The following is a 24,245-nucleotide window of genomic DNA, read 5'->3' as shown; positions in this document are numbered from 1 at the left end:
TTTTGGATGGATTCAAATTGCAAACTTTTTGAGTAGTAGAAAAATCACTTAACACTGTGTATATTTTAAAGTCAGGAAAGGTGTGCATCAGGGTTATTTCGTTGCACCATATTTATTCAACCCGAATGCTGAGCAAATAATCTGAGAAGCAGGACTACACGAAGAACATAACATCAGTATTGAAGGAAGAAGACTCATTAAAGACGTGAAACATACAAATGTCACACCATGCTTGCTGGAAATAAAAAAGAAAAATTTTGAAGCATTTTCTGGTAAAGATCAAGGACTATAACCTTCAGTATGTATTATAAATAAAAATGAATAAAAAAAACTCCACACCAATGATAAAATAGATAACATCATGATAAGCAAAACTATTGAAGTTGTCCAAGATTTCTTTTTACTTGGATTACAAATGATGCCCACGGGAGGCATAATCAAGAATTCAAGGGGAAAATTGCATTTGGCAAACCTGCAAAAGACTTATTTAATGTGTTAAGAAGCAGAAATGCTTTGTTTGTTTTGTTTTTAAAAAAAGATGTCATTTTTATGTGTCTGATCTATGAGGTCATATTTTCAATCACTTCATGTGTATGTGGAAGCTGGACAACGAACAAGGAAGAATGAATAATTAATGCATTTGATGTATGATGCCACCCAAAAATGTTGAATATACCATGACTACCAGAAGAATGGACAGATCGGGTGCTCGCTTCGGCAGCACATATACTAAAATTGGAACGATACAGAGAAGATTAGCATGGCCCCTGCGCAAGGATGACACGCAAATTAGTGAAGCGTTCCATATTTAAAAAAAAAAAAAAGAATGGACAGATCGGGATTTGAACAATTACAGCCAGAATTCGTATTTGAATCAGGATGGTGAGACTTCATCTCACACAATTTGAATACATTATTAGGAGAAACAAAGACAGAGGAGGGGGTCAGTGCACACGAGGACAACTCTCAAGATGACTGCAATAATAGGCTCAGACGTCGCCAGGTAGATTACAGAACACCATAGGATTTGAGTCAACATCATGATCACTTGCTAGGAAGTATATAGATCAAAGCACTAACCAGCAAAGAAACAGTGCAGTGAATTGAGAATACTGGGAAAACATAATAGGCAACTTTGCTTTGTCAAAGCGAAAGCCTAAGAAATACAGCTCCATAAAAACACAATTTAGCTTTGATCACAGATATGCGATAGGATCACATTAAATTTTCTCCTAATGTATACAACACAGTTTAATTTATAGGAAAATGAAGCTTTGGTGTTATCGGAAACATGAAGCAATTAAAGAGATTCCTAAATGTAGACTGTACACATGTCTACAGGCAGAGAAACCGAAGTCACATGGAGCGATTATGGGGTATCACCATCTCCATAATAATATATACTGTTTACCCAGAGCCTTCTTGATCTTTTACAACTCTCAATACTAGTTCATAGGGTAGAAAATATAAATTTCTTATTTTACAGATGAGAAAGTAGAAGGGCAGAGTTGTCTTCTATCTTGCCTAGGATGGCAAAATTAGTAGTAGTTTCAAGATTCAAACAGGCCCGGGTTAGTTTCATTGCTACTGTTGCTGCACCAGCTCATGAATGTTATTTCACATATATGTATTCATTACATAACGCACACATTTTATGTTACAAAGGCTCGTGTGCCACAACAGTGTATACTTATATATTTTATGTGTATATTACAGTATAACTGCTAACTGAACTGAAAGGTAAGGTGCCGTGCTGATACTTTAAATATCAGCCACAGGTCAGTGGCTCAAACCTGCCAGGCACTTTGTGGGAGTGACGGGTTGAGGCTAACTGCTTCCACAAAAATGTACAGTCCCAGAAAACCTTTGTGGGAGTATTTTGTGTTGAATTTTCTCAGTGGCACTGGGTTTGATTAGCTGAAAAATGAAAGGTTCAAATCCACCCAGAAGTTCATCAGCAAAAAGGCCTGGCAAAAACAAATAGAAAATCACCTGCTGATAACCCTTTGGAGCTCATTTCTATACTTAAAAAAATCACTTTATTGGGGGCTCTTTCAGCTGTTATAACATTCCATACGTCAATTGTATCAAACATATTTGTACATATGTTGCCATCATCCTTTCCAAAACATTTCCTACTTGAGCCTTTTGTGTAAGCTCTTCTTTCCCCCACTACCCTTGAATCCTTGATCAATTATATCTTGTTATTATTTTGTATCTTGCATTGTCTGTTGTCTCCCTTCACCCACATTTCTGTTATTCATCCCTCCAGGGGGCAGGGGATATATATACAACCTTGTGATGGGTTCCCCCGTCCCCTTTTCCTCTGCCTGCTAGACCTCTACCCTCATGATCTCACCACTCCCACTGCTGTTCCTGAGGGGTTATCTCCTGAATTCCATGTGTCCAGAGCTCTTATCTGTACCAGTGTGTGTACTCTGGTCTAGCCAGATCTGTAAGGTAGAGCTGGGTCATGGTAGTTGGAGGAGGAAGCATTCAAGATGCGCAGGAATGTGTGAAGTGTCGGGGCTATACTGCACCTTGGTTTGATCATACCTTCCTTAGAACCCTTCTGTGGGGGGAGATCCAATTGTCTCCAACCACCCTCATTCACATCGATATTGTTATTTGTTTTGAACCTTTTAATAACTGATACCTGATCCCTTGGACACCACAAGCTGGTGTGCTTCTTGCATGTGGGCTTATTTGCTTCGCTATTGGATGGCTGCTTGTTTAACTTCAGGCTTTTAAGACTCCAGACACTGTATCTTTTGATAGCCAGGCACCATCCACTCTCTTCACTACATCTGCTTAACCACCCATTTTGTCTTCAGGGCTTGTGTTGGGAAGGTGGAGTATCAAAGAGCGCCAGGTTATTAGAATAAAGTGTTCTTGTGTTAAGGGAGGTCTTGAGTAGAGGTCCAAAGTCTGTCTGCTCTCTAATACTTAACATATAAACAAATATACATTAGTCTCTACCCTTTCATTATAAATTAGTATATTTACATATATAAATGCCTATAGCGATACCTCTATAAACAGATTTTGCTTCCCATTTCTTTCCTCTATTTCCTTTCACCTTGCCCCTATCCCACAATCATGCTCACCCACCATTCGACTCTCAGTAATTCTTCTGGGATAAATTGCACTTGATTAAACTCCAGCAGGTATTACACGGCCTCCTTGTCATCAGTTTTGGATCTCTTATTGTTACTTTATCCCTGAGTTTGGTGGCTCCCCCTACCTCGCCCCACCCCACCCCCTACTCTCCCATGTCCCTCCAGAACCGCTGGTCCTATTCTTGTCTCCTTGGGATTGTTCTCCCTGCCTATCTTATGTAGATAGGAATAGGGCAAAACAAAAACAAAACAAAGCGAGAAAAAACCAAATAAATAGTTCCAGGTCTGTCTGCTGATCCTTATGAATGTTTTCCAATCAGGTGTGATAAGGTGCCAAGCCCTGTTCCCCGAGTCAGAGTCTTTTTTCAGGATTCCTCGGGGACTTGGTCACTTGGCTCCTCTTGCTGCCCTGCCTTTGCGTTTGTGCATGGGACAGGGGACAGACTGGGCACTCTTTCCACACAGTGTCTCCAGTGCTGTCCTCCAGTGCTATTTGTTTTGCTGGGATTTCTTTCCTCTAGAGAAAGGGTGAGTCTGTGGTTTAAAACGAAGTTTAAAGTACATGCTTTTACTTTGTCAAATTTCTGAATGCCTTCAAAAGTTCCTGTCTGGAGATCTGAAGGTCAGGGGAGCAGAGATCATAAATATTTAAAGGAGGAATATAATGTTTTAGTTAAAATTTATGGAGGGATTCGTGACTTTAATTCAGTTTTCATCAATCAATATATAAAGTCTGGTTGGGAACTATGCCTTAAAATTATCAGGGGGTTCTGTAGTAAGAAGAAATGTTTGCTTCACTTATTAGCAAGTTGTGACTTCAGGCTTAAGCTGATCCAGGGACCAATGAGTCTCATTCTTGTTTTTCTTATCATTCTGATCCCCCTGTAAGAATTATGGTGGGTGTTATGTGTTACCACCTGATCTTTAACATTAAATACTCGATCCGACAGAGCAAACAATATCATTTCTCAAGGGAAAAATATCTTTACCAGTTGTAGAAATTCTTGTTTATTATTTACAAAACTCTAAAGAAATCCTAGAGAGAATCAGACTTAATTTTAGATATGGACTATTTCTCTCTCTCATTACTTTTTAAATGAGTGTGAGCACTAATTTTTACTCAAAAATACTTTTTGATGATATTGTCATGGGATTCATTTATTGGTTGACATTATCCTTAAATAACCTTAAGACAACCTTTCTGGGGTTGGCCTCAAACTTGAAAATTTAGGAGTTGAATTAAATTATCCTAGAAAATTCTAGGAGTAATTACATCTAATGAATCCAACAATAGCCCATTGGGATGTTTTAGTCAACATAGCTTAGCCAGGATTCTCAGTGGTTTGGCAGTTAAAGCCTAGTAATCCCCCATGATGCTACCTAACACACTGTAATCAACTACACAATGGGACCTGCTGTGAGCACCAAGTCAGTTGTAAGATTAGGGTGACATGTAACCCCTTAATTAAATTCAAAGCCTTGATGAGGTTTCCTTAGGATTACAGTCTATTTCCTATATGTGCAGATACTGGTCTGGATCTTGCGTCTAGCTCATTGAACTCTGCTTCTTTGAACTTGAACTTTGAACTTGAGCCAATGGCCTACCATAAACCTGCAGACCCTGGAAGCCTTCATTAGCCTGCCAGTTTTGGATTAATTCACCTCTCCTGTTGACCTTGGAGTCACCTCTCCATCTTCCTGTTGCTCCTGGGTTCACCACCCCTGAAGGCTAGGCCAATCAGAAGAAAATTCAGCTTAAAATCTGACTCACAGATTTGAAACTGGGCTTACCTGCCTGTACAACTGGGTGAGCTATTATCTTGATGCACCATGCCTGAGATGTACCAGTATCAGTTCCTGTCAAGTCAACTCCAATTCATGATGACCCAGATTTGTACTGAGCCCAAATCATGGCAACCTGGCGTGTTTCAGAGAAAAGATGCATTCTAAAAGATTTTTTAATAACAGTGGTATTTTTTTTTAAGAAGATTGCCAGAATATCATTCTAGGTGCCTCTGGGTAGAAGTAAACTGTCAACGTTTTAGATTGTAACCAAGCGCTCAACTGTTTGTGTCACTCAAGGACTCTGCCTGGTGCCCAGCAGGTACAAAAACAACATTTTCATTAAAGTAAACCAGGTACCCCTAAGAACTGCCCAAACCCAGAAAAATAAATCTATGCTTAGATTTTTATCTAGAAAGCCTCACTGTGCTCTACCATATTCCTTACGGCAGTGGCTTTCAAGCTTGCTCTGTTTCACTGCCCCTCCTTAGGGGATATTGGGGACTGTGTAAAGGTATTTGTGGTTGTCACAGTTCAGGGAGGGATGCTGCTAGCCTCTGTGGGTAGAGGCTAGGGATACAGCTAAATAACCTGCAGTGCATGGGACAGCCTCTTAAGCAAAGAGCTGTATGGCATCAAATGTTTTCAATGACTCCTTGAGAAACCTGACTTTATATTGCCTTCCACTTGGGCTGCTCTTGGAATCCTGGGATATAAAAATGCAGAGGCGACCGAATTGGACACAGAGTTCTTCTGTTCCAAAAGGTAACTATTTCAAGATTTCCGAGGAGTGCATGTAGAAGCTCTCAAGATCTCACTGAGGAAATGCAAGCCTCAGGACCATTTTACGAACCCTTTGATTGGCTAGGAGAAAAAACAAACAAACTACCAAAAAACAAAACAAAACAAAACGTATTCCACTGTCTTAATTGTTTGGCTTTTAGCAGTGTTCTGTACTTGAAACCATGGTCCCACAACCTTCTCCAAGCATATTGCTTATAAAAGCAGAAAACCACTGGACGCTTCCAGGATGCAGTAGAAGTTAAGTGGTACTCATATTGTTATTTACTTACAGCAGCGTAAAACTAGATCGTTCACTGTCCAGATGGTATTTTAAACAATGGCTTATGCTACATTCCTTCACTTTATCATTGGAAATTTAAAGGCCTGCATTTTCACACCTCTGTTTTCTGCATAAAGTGAGATTTAAGTAGCTTTGAGATACAATTTTTCTTTTATTATTTCTGATAAAGCACTGAAGGAAGTCTAATATACTCTTATTTGCCAGTCAAATGGAAAATAAATTTATTGAGCTAACTTTCAAGCTACTCCTTAACTGTATGAACTTAAACTCATATATAAAATAGGGAAAATACTGGAATAAGATTTGAGAGACTTGGTTTCAATTTCTGCCTCTCTCATGTATTGTGTGGCCACAGGAACATGGCATAAACTCTATGGACTTCAGTTTCTTCATCTGTAAAACAATAAAATTAGAGTAAAGGAAGCAGTTCCCTTTGATTCTCATTAATTGAATATAATAATTTCAATATTGTACTATTATTAATAGCAAAAAAAGAAAAGGATTTATATTGGTATACATACAATATAATAGATCTTACACAATTAGGGCAGATTCTCAACTGAGAAGATAATCTTTTAGGGATGTGGCAGATTAGGAGATTGCTCTGAGCATATGTTATGAATTAAGAATTTGATCTTGAGCCCAATCTCCCTCACCATACACAAAGTTCATAGAGTATTGTTGTTCAACGTTTCCATAATTGGGAGATTGAATTATAGTTGGAGGTTTCATAATAACACTAATTAAGTACAACATTAGGAAAACAATTTGATAAAAACAGATATTTTTTTCTCAGAAATTGAGCTCTTCTAGATTACCTCGTAGAACCGCTCTTAAGAATGGGTGAGGGTAGCCAGCACTTTGTCAACTTAATCACGTCTAACAGACATTTTTCTCCAATAGTTTTATTGAGATATAACTCACATTTCATACACCTCTATAGTTCAGTTGTATTAAAAAAGAGTTGTACATACATCAACACAATCAGTTCTAGAACATCTCCTTCATTCTGTATTTATTATTTGGTCCCCATTTCCCTCCAAGCTCCCCTCCCCATCTCCGCAATAAGCCATAACACTAATTATTTTCTCTATATATCCAATCCTCCTGTGCTTCATAAACTGGAAAAACACACAAAGACAAAAAGAAGCAAATATATTGAAAAAGAAATAAAGGAATAATTACTGGTAATACTAAAATAAACCAGAGAAAAATACTTTGTTGAGGACAAAAATACTTAAAACTAGAAAAACTGCAAAATAGGTCAAGTGGGAGATCAAAAGGACAGGTTTCATATTACAACCTAGTCCCATCTTCCATATTCAAGTTTACAATAGTTTCTGTCTGATAGCAACTTTACTTGCATTGCTTGACTATGAGCAAAGAGGATTCACCAGCGGTTTAAGTCACATAGGGACCTTTTAGATGGATTTGGGGCTACCTGGTCATCCATAGTCTGCAAATTGTTCACCATCTAAACTATGACAGCTTTCCCTCCTTTTAATTTAGATTTTGTTACTTATCATCCTTGCATCAAAAAGACTGGTGCACTTCTTTCACCTGGATTTATTTGACATCTCACTTAAATGGCTGCTTGTTAGACTACAAGCCTTTAAACCCTCAGATGCTATTCTTTTACATAGCCAGGGACCATTGACTTTCTTCACCACCCTGTGCGGAAGTAATCTTATCTTCAGTAATCTCTACATTCATTCGAACATCAAGCAGGACTAAATGTTCTTGGGTTGGGGATAGAGTTTAGTAGGATCCTAGAATCCATTCACTTGTCCACAGACTATTTGTAACTCTGGTTCCCATTAGAGGTCTCATCATTTTATGGCAAAGAACATTACCAATCATCTCCCTGGGTATAAAGGAATTCTATTGATAGCATCATTAATATATCCAATGGCATAGAATTTAGCATACTGTTGAGAAAAAGAAGTTATGTAAGTATAGCTCAGCTCTGAACCATGATCTGTGAGTTGTTGATTTGTACAAATTGAGCTCTTAAATGATTGATCTCTGTTTACATTGGCCACAGGAGATGGTGCCAGGTGAAAATTTCCAGTCACATTCATTTACAAGGACAGAACTTTGCCTATCAGATCAATATATGTCATAGTAACACAAGGAGGGCATTAAAATAGTAAATGTATGGTGGTTCTGTGCAGGGACATATTGTGCAGTTCTCTCTGGGTGGGGTACTTGGATGCAAAGATTTTTATTAAACCTTGAGTGCATGACTGTTGAAATGTGCCAATAAACATAAGCGTGCATGTATCTGTTCATTTTCCAGCTTTCATTTCTTTGGGTTATATGCTCAACAGAAAAATTTCCGGATAGGATGGCATTTTTATTCCCAGTTATTTTAAGTAGCACCATGTCATGTACAGTGGCTGTATGTATTTACAAGCCCACAGACAAGTGTACATGCCTTGCACATGTTTTTTCACTCTCTCTAAGACAGAGAATGATGATACCAATCAGAATGACTGTTACTGGAAGCCAGGCACCATATAGTACTTCCAGTTTCAGAATAGTGGAGACTGAGATTTATTATGTGGTTCTTATGTTCTTTGGACCAATTATTTCCTTGTATGTTTTATTGTATTCACTTTTCTGGATAAAGAGGGAAAAATAATTGCCTCTTAGGTGGCTGCTTTTAAGAACCCAATTGCTAATTAACAATGCAGACTGTGTGCTCATAATTTCTTTTATAAAAATTAATACCAAACCAATCCCAAGGAGTTGGAGATTGAAGAAGTCTTAAATATACAACTTTTCTAAGTAGTTAGTCTTATCTATCCCCCTCCATCCTCCCTTGAGTATATTTCCCTACATTTCTTGATTCTGTGAATCACTGCAGTGTCCCACAGAAACTCATAACACTGTGAGGAAACATCTCATGTGGTGATGGGTATTGGTCAATCCCAAATCTGAAGGTCAAGTAGGGGGAAGCAGATGCTAAGTCCAGAGAATGCACTTGATTCTTGCCTCTTGGTCATGATGAGATCGCAACCTCTGCTTCTCACTGGTGAATCTTATCAATATCTCCCCCTACCTTCCTGCCAGGCCCTTGCAAGGAAAGGTCATTTGGCAGACGTTACATTGAGTATCAATGGTGCAATCAAAATTAAAATAAAACCCTTCATTTGAATATAATTTATTGGCAAACTTTGAACTATATTTATGCACAATTGACATGGGATCTCTAACAAGGTGTTTTCAGTAGGCATTGCCTCCTACTAATCATAATCAGCCAGACCTTTTTCCAGGCACCCAGATGCAGCTTTTCTCTTCGCAGTTGTAGCACATCATTCCTTACATCCATTCTAAGGGACAGTAGCCAGGAGAGCCACTAAACAAAAAATGTGGCCCAATTCATACCCTTTACTAAGGTCACGTGTTCATATTCCTATTTGGTAGCAGACAATGCTTTCCCAAAGACTGTGTTCTTGTGGTTAGGAGACAATGAGCCGATTCCAACCAACAACGACCCTACCACAACAGAAAAAAGCGACGCATGGGCCTAAGCCATCCTCAAAACTGTCCCTGTGCCTGGGCCCATCGGTGGAGCCACTGGTCCATCCATTTTGTCCGAGGCCCTCCTCTTTTTTACTGTCCCTCTGTTTGACTGAGCATGAGTGCCTTTTGGTTTTCGAAGAATATGATTGGTCAACACAGACTTGGATGATCTTTGTGTGTGACTAGACCACATAGATATTTCCAGAATTATCAACTCATTAATGGTCATTTATTTTTCTTTCCTGTCAAAACATGTAACATTTCACCTTTAAAAAATAACATCTTGGTTTTACTGTGTGGAATTTCCCATTAGGCACATTATTAGTGTAAATGGCAATTGTTGATTGTCACTATTTATTGCTTAAGAATGGATCAGAATATAAGTCAAAGAGAACCAGATCCTCCCTTCCTGGAATTTCAAGTCGATTACAAGAAGAAATTAAAATGGTTGTAATAAACTCTTCTTTATAAATTCACTCAGAAAAAAATTATTTTCCTGCTTTTTGGATCCTTCAATTCTCTGAACTGCCCTATTTTCAAAAATAAATTATTTTGATATATTTTTTGTTTTTAGTTTATTTGTTATATAGTACTGCATAAAAAACTGGCCTGAAAATTATGGGTTCAAGGAAACAATATTTATTATTCATTTCATTTCTTTGGGCCAAGCTAACAGGTATAGCTTACATCCGTTGTGTTTTTCTAGGGTGCTTCATATGACTGTGTTGTTTTAACTAGCTTTTCTACCTCCAGCTTCTAATATCCAATACAATTACTACACAAGACTCAGAGACAGCATTCATGGTCAAAGGGGTGATTAAGAAAGGAAAGCTGTACCACAAGTGAGAAATCCTCAGGACACAGTTGTTCATCGGCGTATCTTACTAGGTTCTTTCAGTTACTAATTTCTTCTATTTGTCTAAACTTCTCTACAAAGGTTTTTCAAGAGATAGGAAAGAAAGAAAGGATCAATGTGGATGTCAGTAAATATTCCGGAACTTGCTCTGAATCATAGAGTAGCTAAGGCAAATAGAAGAAATGAAGAAGTCAAAAGCTGGACAGAACATTTCAAAGAGAAGCTCAAGAAGGCAAATTCAAATATTACAATAAAATGTCAAAAGACCTAGAGTTAGAGAACCAAAAATGAAGAACACGCTCAAACTGAAAGAATTTGAGAAAACATTCAAGTCTCTGGTTGCAACAGTGAAAATTTTAGTAGTCAAACTACTGGATGATGCAAGAGGCCTCACAGGAAAGTGGAAAGAATCCAGAGCCGTTTCACCCCAAAACACTGGTCAATATTCCATGGTGTCGAGAGATAGCACATGAGCAAGAACCAACAATACTGAAGGAAGAAATCCAAGCTGAAGTGAGAACATTAGGCAAAAACAAAGCTCCAGGGATTGATGGAATACACATTGAAATGTTTAAACCAGCTGATGAAGTACTGGACACGCTCACTCATCTATGTCAAGAAAGTGGAAGACAGCTACTTGGCCAACTGACAAGAAGAGGTTCATATTTGTACAATTCCAATGAAAGGTAACACAACAGAATGCACATATTCAAGAAAAATATCAGTAATAACAAGTAACATTTAGATTTAAGTAAAATTTGTTGAAAGTCAAATTTTGCTGAAATTCATTGAGCAATGTTTGTAGCAGTACATTGGCAGGGAGCAGTTCAGGTGGAATTCAGAAGAGGGCATGGAATCAAGGAGATCGTTGCTAACTTCAGATGGATCTTGGCTGAAAGCAGAGAATACCATCCATGTATTACTTGTGTTTCTTTGATTATGCAGAGGCATTCATCTGTGGATCATAAAAAATTATGGATAGGCTAGAGAAGAATGGGACTTTCAGAACACAGCTCATATGGAACCTGTACATGATTCAAGAAGCATTTTTTCTTAACAAAACAAGGAAACATTTCAAGATTTAAAATCAGGAAAGATGTGTGTCATGGTTATATAATTTAAGCATACTTATTCAATCTGCATGCTTAGACAATAATCAGAGAAGCTTGGTTCTATGAAGAACAATGCAGTATGATGATTGGATGAAGGCTTATTAACAACCTGAAATATGCAGATAAGACAACCTTGATTTCTGAAAGTGGAAATCCCTCACTGATGAAAATCAAGGATTGTTGCCTTCAATAGGGATTATAATTTGATGTAAAAAATCCTCACAACGAAATCAATATGTAGCATTATGATAAACCGAGAAAAGATTGAAGTTGTCAAGGATTTCATCTTGCTTGGGTACGCACTCAATGTGCTTGGGAGCATCGGTCAGTCAAGAGAGCAAAGAACAGATTGCATTGGGTAAATCTGCTGCCCAAGACCTTTACAAAGAGTTGAAATGCAAGGCGTTTACTTTGAGGACTAAGATGCACCTGACCCAAGTGATGGTATTTTCAATTGCCTCATATGCATGTGAGAGTGGGTCATTACATAAGAAAGGCCGGAAATGAATTGATGTTTTTGAATTAATTGTCCTGGTGAAGAATGTTGAAAGTACTATGGACTGCCAAAAAAGTCTTTCTTGGAAGAAGTACAAGCAGGATGGCTTAGATGCAAGGATGGTGAGAGTGTCATTTACATTGTGCATGTCAGGAAACTCCAATCCCTGGAGAAGGACGTCATGCTTGGTATAGTCTGGGGTCAGTGTGAAAAAGGAAGGCCCTAAATGAATGGCTTGACACATGGCTGCCACATGGGCTCACACATAAGCACAATTATGACACAGCACAAGACTGGGCACTGCTGTCTTCTGTTGTCCAGGTCACTTTTAGTCCGAATCAACTCCGAGACCCACTTGTAATGTAATACAGCTCAGTCATAGAGTTGTGTTAGACTGAGATTAAGAGCAAATTTCACAATCTCTTCTGACGTTCGCTTTGATCTTTCCTGTCCTGTCTTTGTAATGGTTTTGTGCTTTCTTCCTGTCTTGACGTCATCCTGCAGCTCATCAGGTTTCTGGCACTGGTGTTCAGTGTGTCAGAAATGTTCTTGAGATGTTTGCCAAATCCAGGTGGAATGTACTCAAAGTTGTATTTTGGCTCTCATTGACTTGTTTTAATTCAGCTTCAACGGAAACGTGTATACTAACAATTGATGGCCCTATTTTACAGTTGCCCTCTGACCTTAGTTGAACTGCTAAGATGGAGTTTCTCCATTTCTGTCCACTTGATTTCTATGTACTCCATCTGGAGATGTGCAAGTGTATACTCACCTTTGTCTTGTTGAAAAGGTATTTGCTACCATTTCTGTCATCAAGGTCCTACTTTCTAACTATTTATTGTTCCTTTCCTCTTTGATTTCAAATTATGTATTTCAATAGTCATTGATTACCAATGTATCCTCATTGCATAGTTGATCAAGTTCAGAACAAAGGGTTCTTTATGTACATATAAAACATATGTGTTGGCAGGCACCTAAAATCACTGACATCACATCTAGAGGCATTTCTCATATATAACAAAATACTTTCTGAGACTTGTTTTCTAGATTTGAAAATTTTGGACCATGGACTCCTGGGAAAATGAATCCATTTGCTTAATACCATTCAGAATATTTGTGTTCTTCATCTTAGTATAGGGAGAAGTGTTTGGGGTCTTAAAAGCTTGTGAATGGCCATCTAAGACATGTTAGACCTCTCGTGGCAGAGAGACACCTTGGGCCTTGGCTCTGCGTGAGAAAGAATTCACGCCAAAGCCTGGTTTGTGATCCAAGTGTGTTTATAGAGAACAGTAGCCTTTTCAGGGTCTACAGTAAATGCAACACAAGTCAGGCAGAGTCAGCCACACAGATGTGGGTCTGTGGCCTGGCTGCTCTGGACCGTAGTCCAGCTGTGCCGCATTGTGTCGGAGTCGCTGGGAAAGAGAGAGTCCAGAGGCAAACCTCTGGCCTTTTCAGGGGCCCCATTGGGAGGCGTGGTCGACAATACTAGTGGACCCTATTGGCTGATTCAAATTCACCTGGTTTAGATGGGCCAATCCAGGTGCAATGCCCTACCTAGGTGTGCCACCCCTTCCTGGCCGGAAGCTGGAACCTCTGAGCATGTGCAATGGACGCCCTAGCCCCTACACTAGCTACCTGAGAGATACAACTCATTTTTTTTAAGTAATGGCCTCATCTATTGTGAGGCCGGAAATACTAGTTAATTCTTAGCTAGCACCTCTGACTAATATGACCCAGATAAAAAAATATATAGAATCAGTATAAAATACAGAAAAAGACTCAAATTCTGAATAAAAGGTCAGGCTATACCACCCAAGAAGACTTCCCAAAACTACTGTCCTAAGATTCTCTTTAAATTCAAGCTTTTTCCTGAGGTAGTCTTTTTGCAGGAAAGCAATGACACACACAAAATCAGAGTTCTGCTAGGAAACCATTTGTGTTATTCAGAAAGTCAACATGTAATCTAAAGCAAATATGAGAAGATAAGGGGTCGAGGATAACAGAGTATTGGGAATGGCACAAGCAGAATACAGTGTTCTCTACTTCCCTGGGTTCTAAATCCATTGAAATGACTACACAGAACTCACGGACAAAATGCATGATTAAAGAGTTTATTAAGGAAGTTAACAAGTGGCGGTACCAGGAAGAAATTCTCAGGGTTGAGTTGTTTATCGAGACATGTTACAAAGTTCTATCAAGTCTGCTTGTAAATCCGCAAAGGGCATTATGATTGGCTATCCACTTCAAATCTAAGGCACTCTGCTTAAGTTCTGTGCATCAGTAAACCCAGCTCCCTGAATTAAGAGCCAAGAGGCACCCACTCCAATACGCTTTAGCCTAAAGGCACTCAGCTCCACTGACTTGGGTGAGCAGGTCCTACTTCCCCAATTACTGTAAGTTCCCAGAGGCACCCTGATCCACAAGCCAGCCTCCTGCACAAATGCCCCCATCTTTGTTGCCCCATGCATTGGGAGTCCATCCCTCTGTTTCATGCTCCGGTTTCTGGTTCTGCTGCTGCTCCTCTGATGGTTTAGTTGTCTTCTGGATCTAGGACATTCACTGCTCAGGAGTCTCAGGTCCAGATGATGCATTCCAATCCTGGCTCTTACTGGCAATGAGCTCCCTCCTCCTGCCTCTCAGAGGACTTCATTTATACATGGCAGGATGACACTCCATTACATCCTGTTTGCAATTGTTCACAGGTGAATTTTAGCAGTATCTCCCCCTACCCTTCTTATCAGACCAATGCAGAAAAAGGTTGTTTAGTGGGAGTTAGGGACTTTGGCTAGAAAAACTTCATTAAATAATTCACTGCTACTGAAAATTAATGAGGATATCAAAACATTATGAAAACTAAACCATGAATGATCAATTTGTGTGGAAATCTAATTTGCCTTTTTTTTTGTTTTGTGTTACTAAAAACACGATAAACGAGTAGTAAAAAGCAAAACAACACCCCACCCCAAATTTCAGTACATGTTGTTGCTCATGGAGTTATAGGTCAGCTGGGTGATTCTAGTTTTCACGAGGCTTACTCATGTTTTTGGAGTCAGCATTCGATTGGGAAGACAGTCCTGCTGATCTGGACTTGACCGTTTCCTATATTCAGAGGCCATTGGTATATAGGCTGCTGATCTAGAATGGCCTTGACTGAGCAACTTGGTTTTCTTTCCTGTGATCTCTCACTGACCAGCAGGCTAGATTAGGCTCGTCTACAAGGTGGAAGGAGTATTTTAAGACAGCATTGCATGAACACATTCAGGAAGAGTGGACTAAAGATGACATAGCATCACTGCTGTCACTAGACCACCCCAGTCTCCAGGGGTGGGAAAAGAGTATGTACTTGGTGAGACTGTGATACCTGAAACTTCCTTTCCCTCATAAAAGTCACTTGGATTTACAAAAGTGCTTCTGCTGGGTGAATTCTTTCAGCGTTGTAAAGCCAGACTCGGGGTACACCACCCCACTACCCTAACAGGACGAACCTAACAGGTTTTCATGGTGATATAAAGGCTATGGCAGGGACTGCAGGGCACATCACCGTATGTTACTTGCAGTATTACGCTGTGCGATGCCATTTGAATTGCAGCATCCACCCTTAACTTCATGCTGAGGCCAGTGACAATTTTACTCTGGAAACATGCTTTTGACCCGTAGAAACATTTTATTTTAAAGTCTGGGATGAAGACAAAAATATTTTCATCATTCTCAAAAACATGGGAAATGTGTGTGCTGTTCATTTTGTTTCAGCCAGTTCTTGGGGCGGAGGGTCTCTCAAAGAAGGTAGATAGATTTGAGTACTCTAAAATGTTAAGACTTTTCTAGGGAGAATTTTGACTGCCTGTGATTTTTCTCTCACATCTTAAATGTTGAATGTTTGAAAAGATCAAAAGTGTAATAATCTACATTAGCAGCTCTCCCTAATTAAACACTGTAACCCTGGAGAATTATGTCAACCATGTTGAGTTTATTTCTAAGTAAAATGAGGGTATTGAATTAAAAAATCATGAGTATTTCTCACAAGTTTACAAGATGATACATTTAGCCTGTCCAGGTGAACCTCAAAGTCACCTTGCAATTTGAGAGAAGGTCCACACATAAGAAAGCTGAGGTCATGACCAGGCTGAAATGTGGATACTCCAGGAATTTCTGAGAGACCTCAGAGAGATAAAAACAAGTTGCAATTTTACCCAACTCTTTCCTAGATTTCAACAACCTGTTGCTGTACAGAGCTAATGGCTCCCAAGGATGCTTTGATCCTAGAAAAATCGTGAGTCAAGTTACCTTGGCCCCACCCCATGGGGATAGATTCCTGTTCTGAAGGGCCTTCCAGATGCAGGAACTCTTTGAAATGCACGTAAATGGACCAAACAAAGCTGTTTAGTCCGGTCATTATTATGGTTGCCATCCCAGAGAGAGGAAGACACACAAAACCACAGTCCATAAGACCTTGACCTCCTTGGGCCCTGGCTTTGTTATCTGTAAAATGAGAGGATCAGACTAGCTGACGCCTGAGGTTCCTTCCTCTTCTGAATGACTGAGAAACCCTTTCTGACTGAGATTAACCATTAAGGATTGCAAATAACAGTAATGATATATCAGATTTTCTTATCTCTTCCCTCCAAATATGTATGAAATGCTGACAGAAATGAAAATTCCTCTAATTCTGTTCTCCAGTCAAGTGTTTTAATTAAATAGCTTTGTATCATTCTATAGAAGATACTCAAATATTAAGACTATACAACATTCTCTAACTACCAGTTAATCTCCTCTGTGAGATTAATTTATTCCACGATCTATAAGGCACCTTATTTAGTCAGGCATTATATCAGGTGTACTAGAGAGTTCTTCAGGATTTCCTAGGGAAGAAGTAATCCACGGATGACAGTAACATCTTGGCACCTAACCAAAAAACTAGAGGTTTGTGCTAATTTTCAATAATCAACCATTGGAAATCCGGTGGATGACAGATAGCTCTGTTATCTTACACATGCAGTCACTGTGAACTGGAATCTACTTGACAGCAAGCAGGAGTAGATAGGAATGAAATAAACCTAACCAAGGTTTAAATATCCTTTATGGGAGGGACCCGTCATGAGAAAGCTGTCTGTATTCTTTAGGACCATGTAATAGAAACTCTTTACCAAATTAGTGTTCTCACTTTCAACTACTGTGGTCTTGACTAAAACTTGCTAACAATGTTTGCCTCTTCTCTAGAAGACGATTCTTGACCAAAGGAGCCACCTTGTCAAAAAGCGTATTCCCCAACAGCTTAGCAATCACTGTAAAGTTCCACCCCTTCTTTCAAGGCAAGACAGACTGTGTGGTACAACCCATGCTCTGGAACTGTCCAGAGGATCCAGTTGAGGCTCAGTTCCAGCTGTGGCCTTATCCTTCCCATCTTAAACATTGCATCCAGAGAACACTGAGAGCCACGCCCTTTAAAATTCAGGCACTGTTTTCTGACATAATTCCAGGTTGTAATGAGTCTCGAGAGCAGTGGTTCTCAACCTTCTTACTACCAGTTCCCATGTGGTGGTGACCCCCAACCATAAAATTATTTTCCTTGCTACTTCATAACAGTAATTTTGCCACTGCTTTGAATCGGGCGACCCCTGTGAAAGGGTCATTTGACCCCCAAAGGGGTTACAGCCACACGTTGAGAAGTGCTGCTCTAGGGGGTTGCTGTGAACCAGCATTCATTCAATGGCAGTGGGAGAACTCTCCAAGCCTTTCGTAGGCTGCATGAAGCAAATGCAGGCAGCTCTCTGCTCACTGCCTCCAGGTGTGAGGCACTGTGGAAGATGTTCTAGACTCACTTGAATTTTTGATCTAACTACACGTGAAGAGCACTGCGGCAATCCTCAGGACACCACAGGGTTTCAAAGCAAATCAAGACACGCTCTCCAATGAGACCGGTCTGTGGCCTGGGGCTCTTCAGGTTGGAAAGCAGGGGCTACACTGGTGGAAAAGCAGAATGAGTCTCTAAGGAAGGCTATATTTAGGAGGCCCGGTGGTGTCGTGTTTACATGTTGGGCTATGAACTACATGATTGGCAGTTCAAAACCAACAGCAGCTCTGCAGAAGAAAGACTGGGCTTTCGACTCATATCAACAGTTTGTCTTGGAAAGCCACAGGACATTGCTGTCAGTCAGCATGGACTCAATGGCAGTGAGTTTATATTTGGTAATAAAGCCAAAAGATCAGGCAGAAGAGAAGACTCGGGAGCACAGAAGTACGTACTCTGCCAGCTACGGATGGCAGGAGGTGCTTCCCTTCTAGAAATGAGACAGGAAGCAATTATGGAGAAGTAACACACCCGTGGAGAAAGACACTTAGCATAGGATTTATCTAGGCAGAAGGAATCACAGAGGGTAAGGACTGGGATCTAGAGGTTTTAAGAATGGCAGCCGAGGACATGGGAGAAACAGTCTGCATAGGCTAATGAAGGCAAACCAGATGGCATCACCTTTCTTCCTGTGCCCGGGAAGCCTGGAAGCAAGGGCCAGGTTTTAAAACTTGAACTCACACTTCATCTCATGAGTGTTAAGTTGTGTAGCCCATGGGAGGGCAGTTTTGAAATCTCAGAGCCTGTGGCCTCATCAGCTAAGTGGAAATAGCAGCATCCACTGTCAAGGATGGAGAGAGTCCACTGCTTTGTCTGTATAAGGGGCCTGGAAGCATTTTGAAAAGTCTTTGTACTACGAAAGATGCAGAACTGTGTCACTGCCCCGAGGAGGACTGCTTCCTCCAGTTGAAAGAAACAAGGACTTAGAGACGCATTTCAAACGACATTAAACTTTATGGAACAAAGTCATAGTCACTGTAGTAATTTCTACTAATAAAATCAATTACACTGTGACAATTTATTTTGATGTTTCCCTCCTTCAGTTTATGACCTTCAGTGTTATTTCGACCTTGGAAGTGAATGAAGAGACTGATTGAGCTTCTCCCGGAAGTCCCAGGAGTTGATGGAATCTAAAGCAACATTAATGCTGTTTGTTGTACAGTGAGGAAGCCCTTCAGCACCAGGAAGGGATGCCTGGCCAGAAGGGGAAACAGGAAGCTGGAAACAGGAAATGGTTTACAAGAGGCCAGAAAATATATACAGATGGAAATTGATGAAAAGCCACGAGGGAGAGGTGCCTCATCTGTGAATTCTGTTTCAAAATTCAAAGTTTATCATAAGCCAGTGCTTCTTTTACTCTTTCTCTCCACATTTTTTCCAGTTGGAATCATTTTTAATATTTAAATACAAAAAGTGATTGCTGCCATTATATATAGACATAATTCAGGTTTATCGGCCAAAAGGCAGAGGAGCCAACTTCTGCCAGCACCTGAGTACACAATGGGGGCTTTATGCCACACCCCTGTAATGCGTTGTCCCTGTTGCATATTGTGTGCGTCCCTCCGCAACATCTCCCCTCTGAAACAGAGCACAAGTCACCCATGCGGAGGGCCTCAAGTCTGACCTCACTGTGTGTGTGTGTGTGTGTGTGTGTGCGCGCGCACGCATGCGTGGAGGTGGGTGGGTGGGTTATTCTTACTATAATGTTACTAATATTTAAAAAGCAAGTTTGAAAACTTTATAATATCCCAAACCCTAATATTGGTCAACAACTACATGAATCATGTGAATCTGAGCTCTGAAAAGAACAAAATAAAGAGAAATTCTAAGAAACATGGAAAGAAGGAAGACTCCAAGGACCTCTTTTTCCCACCCTTTCTTTTCCTTTTGAACATTCATGAGCCAGCACAGAGCAGGCACCAGAATCCAAAGTTCACACATATATTTATTTAGTTAGCAAGACATTCCTATTTTTATAGCTCAGAGTTCTTAACTTTCTTGTTAGCAAATGTTAACGAGGTTTAAGAAGCATACAGTAAACTGCGGCATGTAAAAAATGTTGCCCCAACCTGGCTCCATCCTTTTTTTTTCATACACTCAGCGAACATGTCCCACCGACAAGCAGAACGTCTGGCCCACTTTATAGATAGCGTTGTCACCTCTGGGCCACAAGGTCACAGAATCGTTCCTGATTCTGTTTTAAAAACATTCAACAATGGTAAGTTTGTGTGTACTTTAATGAGCAGGAACTGTTTTATGATCCCAGATCTTAAACATACGCCAAGGAATCTTGCTTGTGTGCTGGGCTCTGCACCAGAAAGGCCGCTGTGCTGCTGGCTCCAACACTGAGGAGCTTCATTGCACTGTGAGCAGAGATTGGCCATCAGAGCTCTCAGGAGCTTTTCAACCTAGGGCTAAAAAGCACTGCATTTTCATGGCAGTCATCAAAGTGGTTAGATGCAGTTCAACCGGCTGCTTCAATGTCAGTTTGTTCCTGGCCTTCAAATGAAATAGGGCAGAGGGATAAAAAAAGGGAAGAGGGAAAGCAGACCCTATTTGAATATCGCAGACATTTTATAACTATTTAGACAGTGCAGGCCTTTCTTTCCTGGGTAGTCCATAAATATGGCTTCTGAGAAGTTGCCCATTGAATCCCCAAAGGTCTCCTAAGAATGAAGTCGAAGTAAGCCACCAGCACTGTAATGAGCAAGCACAAGGGAGTCCCTAAGGAAGGGGATTAGGGAATGGCTCCGTTGGTGGTTACCATGATTTTCTGGGGTACGCTAGCAAAAGAGCAAAGCAGTCCGAGTCTGAGGTGCATGCTCCCTTGCTGTGTGCCTTCAGACAAAGAGCTATCCTTTCCCAGTCTACCACTTGTCTTTGCAGAAGGAGGCTGAGGGCTGAAGGTGTCTTATCACTAAAAAAGTGTGCAGAACTTCAAACAGGGAGAATGACTTGAAATGTGGAAATTATAGATGGCTTGTGTAAATGATGCAGCCATTAGTGTTGCCACACAGTTTAGAGTATGCAAGGCACCGCTGGAATTATGAAGGATTTTCCCGGGCTCCAACCTTGAGTGCAATTCCAAGTCAGCCGCACTATGACAACCATGAAAGACAGCTTGTAAACTGAGACTATCCTTTGCATTGACAAGCATATTTGCATATAGTTACTCCCTCTTAAAAATAAATAAATAAATGACAACTACATAAACATACTGTCACACCACTCATTTTTCATACCTATATGCTAGGTCATATGTCAGGGTGTGTGTGTGTGTGTGTGTGTGTGTGTGTGTGTGTGAGAGAGAGAGAGAGAGAGAGAGAGAGAGAGAGAGAGAGAGAGAGAGAGAGAGATAAAAGCAGAGGGCCTGATTTTCTTTCTTTTCCAAAATTCCATTTATCTATGGATAGCAACTATCTCAAAGCAATTGCTCACTCTTCAACTACCCTCTAAAAACACCGAGGAGTTGCTGGCTTCCTTTGCCTTAAAATTCTGCTTCTGAAGCATGCCTATATACACTAACCACAAGTCATCGGTAGGCCTTTCTGCCAAATGACCACACATTCTTGTGGCAAATAACTGATTCCTGGTGGCATGGTAATAGCAAAAAGATCAACTCTAAGCCTTTTCTAAAGTTCTCAGGAATAATGCTAATAGTATAGGGATGTATATTAAAATAGAGGAATGAACTAAATTCAGAAGATTTTCTACCCAGAGATCATGAGGACCATAAAGAATACAGGCATGCCAGGACATGGGGATTCACGTTTAGACGATGTTCCACAGAGTGTCAGAGACATGCTTCAGCACTTCGATGAAACGAAAAGGAGTCATTCATAATAAGGAGCCATGGTGGCATAGTGGGTACACTTTGGGCTGTGAGCAAAGGCTGTGGTTTAAACCTACTGGTTGCTTTGAGGGAGAAAGATGGGGCTTTCTGCTCCCATCAACCTTTATAGCATCAGAATTCCAAAGGAGCAGCTCTACTCTGTCCCACATAAGCTCTCTATGAGTTAGAATCCAATCGATGGCAGCAATGGAGTTGACTTCGTAACAGCGCCTCCGTGTCATTTAGAAATTTGCAGTTTGTAGAGAATTTTTTCTTCACATTAACTCATTTGAATTTCCGAGATGAACAGGTTGCTTATTATTCCAATTATAGAGATGAGGTAACTGAGGCTCCTAGAAGTCAAGTGATTTGTTCAAGGTCTCACAAATACACCATGTCAAAATGTGTATAAAGACATGTTCAAATTATATTGCCACAATGATTTTGCTGGATAAGGACAACATACTCGGTAAAGCGAAGGTCCAGAGAAGATGAGGGAAACCCTTAATGAGGTGAATTAACACAGTGGCTGCAAGAAGTCGTCAAATATACCAGCAGCCATGATGCAAGATGGCACAGGAATAAGCATGATTTCATTCCATTATACATGGGGTAACCGTGATTCAAGTACCCCCACAGGTGCTAACAAGCTCCACCATGCAGTTGACTACCACCCCTCTTATCATTAATAACTGATATTGACAAATCTGAGCCCCTCTGGCTTAATTTAGAAGCACATACAAAATTTAAATGAGAAAAAATGCAATCCAGCATCTCTTTCTGGAATGAAAGTGCGCCCATTGACAGTCCTTCCCTTAGAACGTATAGGTATCTGTTTCTACTCAGGCTTTGACCAAAAGGGACAATCAGACAGATGGCTTAGTCCTTAAAGAATTGGAAGAATGTTTTTATTGCTTCTGAATCCATTGTCTTGCTATAATGAAACTGCTCAATGACATCAGAGACTGTAAAACCTGCCTCTACACACAAAGGAACTTCATGGCATCAGACAGTCCCCAACTCATCAGGAAAACTCCAAATCAACTTGACTGCATAGGGAGGACTCACATCCGGGGCTGTCCCTGCCCGTTGGGACTAATAAAATCTCCTATCTCGAAGAGACAGGTAAGACCGTCAGAGTCTTTGAGAACAACAGACCGTTCATTTCCTGTGTGGCTATAAAGTGACTTCATTAGACTTCAGTATCTAACGGAAACAGTACTCTTTGGTTGGAGGAGAGTTTCAGAAAGTCAATTGGTCTTGTTTAAAGTTTTCAGTATCAGAGTTGTGGGGTATAGGAAGCAAGGGAACGGAAACTTTCTTTGAGATGTCTTTTATTATTTAGATTCATTTTTAAGGCATTGCTTAGCATTCTTTGTATTTAAACAGAAACTGCAAGTTACTAAATGATTCAGAGCTACAAGGCAAATAGCCTTTTTCCCTCTCAGTTTCCAAAGACAGTTAATTGTGATCAAAACCAAACGTGCCTTCCTACAATGTAGGCTTTATTTTAAGATGTTTTATTTGGCCCAATTCAAAGAAAAATAAAAGGTTTCTTAGAATATAGCTTCTGTAATTATTAGATTATAATAAAATATATTATGGTATATGACTCCTCCAAAGGAAATGAAAAATGACTCATTTATATGATCAGAAAATCACTTATTATATTCAGGTAAAATTTGATTCAAACTATTGGTTAAACTCCAGGTCTGTGTTTCCTATACTCTGTGAGTTAAGGGCATACTGTGTATCTTGTTTCATTCTTGTACATTCACAACCCACTTTGAGATATTGCAGATTTGCTCCTTATTCCACCTATCTTATTGCTTCAATCCTGTCTACTCCAACAAATTGAATGTTCACTCTATCACATGTCAATATACTGTCAACTTGACTGAGTTCACACAAACATATCTGGATACATGATGTTCCAATGCTGTCAGGCAACTTCTTCCTCATCCCCACAACCACGAGTTGCTGTTGTGCCGGTTCCAATCATGGGAACCCTGTGTCTGTCAGAGAACTGCATTCCAGAGGGGTTCCTATGATTCGTTTGCCTTTTTGGCTGCTTCTAGGTGGATTCCAACTTTCAACCTTTTATTAGCAGACAAGTATATTAAAAAGCTCTATACCTCAAAATTATACGAAATCAAGTAGTCTTATTTGCCAAAGGCTAGGCATATTGGTCCACCCCTTTTCTGTCATTTTGTTGTACAGTGATGGCATGTGTGTTACTGAGGGCTATGCCATTGATATTTCAAATACCAGCAGGGTCACCCTAAGTGAACAGGTTTCAGCAGAGCTTTAAGAACAGACTACGAAAAAGGAATAAGCTGTCTCCTTCAAAGGAATGAGCCACTGAGAAGCTCATGGATTGCATTAAAACATTGTCAGTTACTGAAGACATACAAACAAGCAGAACATTGTCATAGTGCCACAAGATGAGCCCTTCAAATCAGAAGGTACTTAAAAAATGTCTGATGGGGACTGTCTTCTCTAAGGAGAGTTGACCATAAGGATGCTGTTGACATAAAGCATGCAAAGTAAAGCCTTTGTAGAATAGCTAAAGCAAATGGAAGAAATTA

General features: G+C 40.1%; 1 non-coding gene across 1 annotated transcript; it reads left to right on the top strand.

Annotated features, from left to right (window-relative positions):
- Window positions 1–705: 705 nt before the first annotated feature.
- Window positions 706–812, top strand: LOC142423520 (U6 spliceosomal RNA). The gene has a single exon (XR_012779151.1). It is a non-coding gene; the product is annotated as a U6 spliceosomal RNA (small nuclear RNA).
- Window positions 813–24,245: the final 23,433 nt, after the last annotated feature.

The sequence above is a fragment of the Tenrec ecaudatus genome, chromosome 12 (assembly GCF_050624435.1).
Source record: "Tenrec ecaudatus isolate mTenEca1 chromosome 12, mTenEca1.hap1, whole genome shotgun sequence".
NCBI classification, from domain to species: domain Eukaryota; kingdom Metazoa; phylum Chordata; class Mammalia; order Afrosoricida; family Tenrecidae; genus Tenrec; species Tenrec ecaudatus.
Note: the sequence above shows the minus strand (reverse complement) of the source record. Positions and strands in the feature narration are given on the sequence as shown.